The sequence below is a fragment of the Oratosquilla oratoria genome, chromosome 32 (assembly GCF_046742065.1).
Source record: "Oratosquilla oratoria isolate Oo_2021 chromosome 32, ASM4674206v1, whole genome shotgun sequence".
Taxonomy (NCBI): Eukaryota; Metazoa; Arthropoda; class Malacostraca; order Stomatopoda; family Squillidae; genus Oratosquilla; species Oratosquilla oratoria.
In genome coordinates, this window is record NC_134808.1 from 44,941,074 (window position 1) to 44,948,597 (window position 7,524).

Genomic DNA, 7,524 nt, shown 5'->3' on the forward strand with positions numbered 1-7,524 from the left:
TTAGAAGCAATGGAGCAAGACACAGCACATCCACAGCAAGGCTGTTTCACTTACATAGTGACCCCTTGTCTGTCCCCTTGTGTAGAAAATAGAGATGATGGGGAGAAATCCCTTTAAGCTGCATCAAAATATCATACACACACAATCACTCCCCATTCCCAACCCTGGCCCTATCTCTTCCTTGCTCAACAGACATAGAAAAGAGAGAAGTTAAGAAAATCCCTTTGAACTCTTTCAGAATATCATCCATACACAGTCATTCTCCATTTGCCCCTATCCCCTGCCTTCTCACTTACTTGTTCAACAGACATTCACCTCTTGCTCAAAGCCCTTTTCACCCCATCCATACATCTCATCCGTGGTCATTCCCTGAAGTTCACTCCATCCACCTCTGCCTTCCACACCTCTTTTGCCAATCTTTCTTCACTCATTCTTTCCACTACACTCCCACTACACTCCCCAAACACTCCTCCGATAAACCTCACACAAAGAGTTTTTTATGGCATCAATTCAGATAAGCCCCCACACAGAACACTTCTCATAACACTAGATATCAGTAAAGTTTTTGATGCCATACCCCATCAAATCTCATAAACAAAATACATAACATAGACATGCACAATAATATCAAAAGATGGCTGGCCAACTATTTGGCAGGTAGAAATGTCTGTGTGTCATATAATGACTAATCATCACACACCAGAAACTTAAAAAACAGAGTACCACAGGGCTCAGTTCTATCTCCCACTCTCTTTAATCTATACATACATAATATACCCACACCCGACACCACAGAAATACAAATCTTTCTATGCAGATGAAATAACTATTACATGCACACATCATAACGCAGACAAAGCTACAGAAATACTACAACCATACCTTGATACACTGAGTCAATACCTGGTTCACTACAAATAGATTCAAAATAGCCCCAACTAAATCTACAGCTATGCTTTTCACCAGTTGGACAGTGGAACTCAGATACATACCATGCCTGTATATCATCAACACTCATACCACACATACACCCAAGATTCTTGGCATAACATACAATACATCCATGTCATTCAAACAACACATCACAAACATAAGGACTAAATGCACACCTAGACTTAACACACTTAAATCAGTTGCAGGAACAATATTTGGACAAAACAAAGAAATTAATACTACAGTATACAAACAATGCATGGGCCCATAATCTCACCAAGACACACAACAATACCCATCAGACCATACAAAACGAAGTCCTAAAGACAATTACAGGCTGCACAAATACAACACCTACAGACCATTTACACCATGAAACAAAAGTCCTCAAAGTCAAGGATCACCTTGATGTGAGAGGCACACAAACAATTGCTACAGCCTCCATAAACACAGCACACCCATTACACTACATAGCAGAACACTAACACATGCTAAAAATACTAAAACAACACTCATATACATATATTACATGCAAATACTCTCTTCTCTTCCTCCACAACCACCAGACACCAGCTTTCAGAAGCATATCCATAATCATATCACTTACTGCTCCACCAACAATATGAAAGACAATGCAATGCTGCATGCCAGACCCCCTGATATCCATCCCTCTGAATCCTCTCTCCCCCAAAAGGACATGAGTCCACTTGGCCAGACAGTGATGTGGCCACCATCCAACCCTTTTAAGCTACTAGAAGAGGCTGGATGACAGCATTGCAGACAACTCCCGAGGATGTAACACTTCACCCCATGCTATACAACACATTATGGAAGAATGCATTATATACAATCACGCATGGCGACAACAAAATATACACTCTACAAAGGATTTGTGGGTAAACCTTGTTTCAGACATGGCATTCCTCAGGGAGATGGGACTGCTCAGCCAGACATTCTTCTAGGTAATGACAACAACAACAACAACCATCATATCACATCAAACCAAACAACAGCACACTCCATTATACAGTGGAACAGCTGAGGACTCATCCAGAACTGGGAAAGTGTGTGTATCTTTCACCCGCAATATAAACATGACTATGGATTTACAAGAAATACAACAAGGCACATGCACACACCCCAGCTGAAAGGCTATACTACATACCTCTCTTCTAGTTTCCCTATCAGAACAAATGAGGAGGTCAGCAATGTTCATCCATCTTGGTATCTCATCATCACCATTTACACTCCATATATCCTCTCCACATCACTGCAGCCAAACTTTTCATACATTACCCAGTAACTATCCACTCTGTATTAACTCCCCCATATCTTTTACAAACAGCAGAAGCATAATGAATAAAATTTATTTGTTGAGAGTAAACTATGCATCCAGAATTATGTTATAGCTATTATAGCTATTACTGAAACTTGGATCATTATGACAGATATTTCCTTCTGGAAATTGAGGTAGAGGGATATAGACTACTTCACAAGGATAGGGTAGGAATAGCACTTTTCATTAAAAATATAGTTAAATGTATTATCAACAACTCAGTTAAGGAAGAGGAGATCATGGAATCCATTTGGGTGGAGATTATAGGCAGGAAAGAGAAAATTATTATCAACTTTCTATACAGACCTCCTAACCTTAGCGTGGGACAGACTAAACCGCTCTTTTGACAAATTTGTAGGGTGTGTAATTGTGGAAGATTTCAACCATAAAAATATTGACTCGGTAAATTTAGTACATTGGGGAGTGCAAATTTTTTTAGACACAAGATCATTTCCTAAAACAATTAATTACTGACCCAATGAGGGGAGAGAATACTCTTATCAAACAATAAATATATAATATGAAACATAAAAGTGGGTGATAGACTAGGGTCTAGTGATGACCAAGAAATAAGATTTAGCATTAAATGGGAAGAATTGAATAATAACATTTTAGTACCTGACTTCAGGAGAGCCAATTTTGGAAATATGTATGTGTGTATATATATATATATATATATATATATATATATATATATATATAAAAATATATATATATATATAAATATATTTATATATATATATATATATTTAGGGCAGTTTGGAACTGGTCTAAGGGGTGATAAATCTGTCTTGAGTCGTGGCAGTGAGATAGAGGACAGAAAAATGTCGTGAGGTCAATAACAGGGACAGCAGTCCAGATGAATTGTACAGTGAGGACAGAAACATGGTCAGCCCAGAGGTCATTAATTTGGTCAGGGGTCTGCACCTAGGTCAGGTCATGGTGGGAGGTATGAAACCTCCACATGAGATTACATATAAGGTAAGCCTGGAGGTCAATATATGGGATTAGCAGCCTAGATGAAATGAACAATAACATAACTGCCAGGATTTTGTATGCTTAGAGTAAATCCTGAAAAATGAGATCAAAATAAAAAGAGGGCCTTACATTATGATTGAAAATGGATGAATACTAATACTCCTAAATGGATGACATATAGGGGAGAAAATTAGATCAGAAAAACAAAAAAAAAAGGTCTTACATTATGAATGAAAATGGGGAAACATACTTTAGCTCAAGGTATAATGAAATGGCCAGACTGGTTAAAAAGAAAAAGTGCATAGTGAAAGACAACTACAAAATCAAGGTTGCCAGACAAGAGGGATCTCTCGCAAAGGGTTTTTTCATCGCTACAGAACTGAAATTAAGGAAAGAATAGGCCCAATTAAATCCGACGAGGATGTCCTGATAGATTCAGAGGAAAAATGTGAGAGAGTTTTGATATGTTCTCTATTTAAAAAAGAATGAAAAAAGGAGAGGATAGATACAGTAACTGCCTGTAACCCTATCTCTTATCTTGGCACCTCCTGGATGACGGGTCATACCTGTATCTCGCCCACTGCCCTGGATCAGACGCAATGTCACAAGACACAGGACATCCACAGCAAGGCCGCTTCATTAAATCAATGACCCCCACCTCTCCGTCCCCTCATGCAGAAAAGGAGAAGACAGAGAGAAATTCCTTCGGGGTGCGTCAAATTATTTCTCATACATACTACCTCACCCCTCATCCCCCACCCATTCCACACCATGCATCACAACATCTTCCATATACAACCTTTCTCCATTCACCCCTATCTTCTGTCCTCTCCCGTCCTTCACCAACAGACATTACCCTCTTCCCCAATGCCCCTTTTACCCCATCCATCTCATCCTAGGTCGAACCCGTATGTTCACTCCTTCCACATCTGCCTTCCACATCTCTTTTACTAATCTTTCTTCACTCCTTCTTTCCATGTGTCCAAACCATCCTAATACTCTTTCATCCAACCTATCTACCAACTCCCTTTCCACCCCCGTTCTCCTCTTCACCTCCTCATTTCTCACTACCCAGCCCAATAACCCCTATCATACTTTTCAGACACCTCATCTCAAACACATTCAGACTCCTTTCTTCCTCTCTTATGTTCCATGTTTCTGCCCTATACAGTGCTATCTGCACAATCACTCCTTCATACAATCTCCTCTTAGCATCCATTCCCAAATGTCTGTTTCTCATTACATATATGATTCATGTTATCTACCAGTCTGTTCTCACCCCTTCCCTCCTGGGCGGCACTTTTCATTTTGGATACCGACAGGCGGTTTTTACTCGCCTCGAACAAGCCATTGAACATCTTGTGGCTCTTCCCGTTATTTGGATGATCATGTAATAATTTTGGTATGTCTACATGTATTTATGTATATGTGAATGTATGTATGTATGTATGTATGTACGTATGTATGTATTGTATAGCATACTTAAGGAATGTGAATTTACCATCAAGTCGGAGTTCCGGCAGGGAAGGCGGCTTTTCACAAGTGTACTCGTAGCAGTGATAAAAGTGAAGGTTTTGCAATCTTAATGGCTGATACTTGGCTTCCACAATCGGAAGTTCCCACTTCGTTCCTGGTCCCATCACGACAGTGAGGTTAGTGTCCTTTCTTGACGCCATGCCAAGACTATGAAGTAAGCCACTGGTCTCCAGTTGGAGAGATGTTCCGAAAATTAGAATAATTGCCATGAGCACTAAAACTGAGAGTGCAGTTTTGATGCAACTTGTGCGCCATGACTTGGTTGACCTGTGACAAGATGGGAGAGCAAAGAAAGGAAGGGAACATTAATTAAAGACCTTAAGAACCCCTTAATGACTCTCTAAGGATCTCTTAAAGGTCAGAGTGCACAAAACTCCAAGAAGAGTGAGTAAAACTCCAAGCAAAATAAAAAAGCTTTGTCGACCATTCCCACGAAATAGTTTAGATGTCAAATTTTAATTTAGGCAACAAAAACGCTATCTTCTGTGGCATAGAGTAGTTGGCATAGGATACTAGCGTAGTTTACGGTGCAATAGTGTTCAATGGTGTAGAGGTGTGTCCTGACCAGCGATGACGATCCACGCACAAGAGCCCTTTCATTCGGCCAATAAGGCCCCTCTTCATAGTTATACGCTTCCACTACATGGACTCTTTGTTACGGCCGACAAGGCCTCATTCATCAGATTATGAATATTCATAAGATGTGCAACACCAGTAATGAATTCACAATTGAATGCATAAATAATGAAATCATGAATACATGAAGATTCGTAGAAAGGTTAGGTTAGATTCATAATCTGTGCATGTCTAATGGATTTATTATACGTGCGCCCAAATACGAATTTATTGTTGGTGCTGCACATTTTAACGAATATTCATAATCTTTGCGGATTCACAAAATGTGCATGACAACCTACACAAATGACATGCCTAGTCATAGGCCCTATGATAGACCATGGAATTGAATATAACTGTCCCAACAATTCCAAGTGTTGTTGGCCTATACCTACGTGACTTGAGACCGAGACTAATCAAATCTAAGGCGCTATTTTCCGGATACAATGTTTGACTACTATGACGTTCCGCCGATGCGTGATGAACGGCTGCGCCTCTCTGGGATCCTCGGAAATCTTCGGAAATCCGCTCTTATGAACACGTATTCTAATCAAAATATGACTATTACGATAGTGAAATCGACTAGGATAGCTTACAAAATCATATCTAAGAGGGAGTGGGTGGTTTGATAAAACGACTTCGTCTGTTGCACTCTGACCTTTAAAGACTATGATAACTCCCGATCCTTCTGTTATAAACAACTTTAATCCTCTCGATTGCTTTCAGTATTAGCCACGAATTGTCTAGACATTTTTCTATGATACTGGGTATCAGTCTGACACAGGTGATATTGATAATATTCAGTATTGTCAGCAAATATTGATGTTGTAAGTGTCTTAAGTCATCGTTTCTTAAACTAATATTAGCTGTTGTGGACTGAGAGTATTTCTATTATCATTGGTGTAGAGGATCAGTGATGCAATATGACGAGATTGATGTATATAAGGTGGTGGTGGTAAAAAAAATCATGACATATGTATTGCAGAAATGACCGACAAGTATTTGCAGGACCGCTAAACAAACTACCATATTGAAACGCATCGACTGAACCAGTACCTACACAATTTATGTGTGCATGATATATTCACATGTACTCAGGTTCCGTTTTGATACAGTTATGATTACTTGAGTGGTTTCATTCTAGAAAACAGCTTTTCTCGTACATTGTCTTCTTAAAATTGTTGATCCCTTTGGCTGTATGTCGTACATTAATCTGTACTCATAGGAAAGGTCACCAAACCGAGGTAAGGATTTTCGAAGTAGTGCTGTGAAAGTTTTAGAATAGTAAATGCTATTTGACAACAAAATCACACATAATAATGGTAGAAAAAAATCCGTTAAACTGTTTTCCTTCGTCATGTATGTGTGAAAAATCAAAGAACGAATGGTGTAAGAGGCTGGTAGAAGACGAGTGTTATATATCTATAGTTTATGTATTTACATAATACCCGAAGGTGAGAAGGCGAAGGAGTTGCACAACCTCGCTCTCCGCCTAAATGTTTACAAACAGCCACCGGTGATCCAATTTCATTGCTGTGTAATGTTCATTTTTATGCTGATGTAACAATATGTAAGCTAAGTCAGGTGTGCATTAATTTCAAGATTGCTTGAGTAAGCAGTATTGCTTGCGGGTTTGTAATAGTCTTCCTGATTGGAGAAAGGATGGAGGAGGAGAAAATTAAATTGGTTCACGAGAGTAAAATCACGCCCTTATGGGAGGATCTTAAATACAAAAGTAAAGATCATTGGACTAAAGAAATCATGACGTCATTTCAGAACTGACCTGGTAACCAAACTGGGGATTCTTGACGTGAGTCCCTTGGTGTAACTTGAAAAGCCAAGTGTATCTATTCGGGAAGAAAAAGTTAAGCTCCGTTTAATTCCCATGAGTTAGAGAAATACTAACTGAATCTACAGATGAAAATAGTGAGTGACTAATCATACGTAACAATGGTGAAAAGAAAATAGAAAGTGGAAGACGTACTATAAGAAAGTAGTTGCACGGAAGAAAGACGACGCACAGAGACGCCAACACAGAGTGGGAAAGGGGATCAGAGAAGGGAACAGTGGTGACAGGTAACATATGGCTTAAGTCCGATGAAAAAAGCAACATCAGTGAAATACAA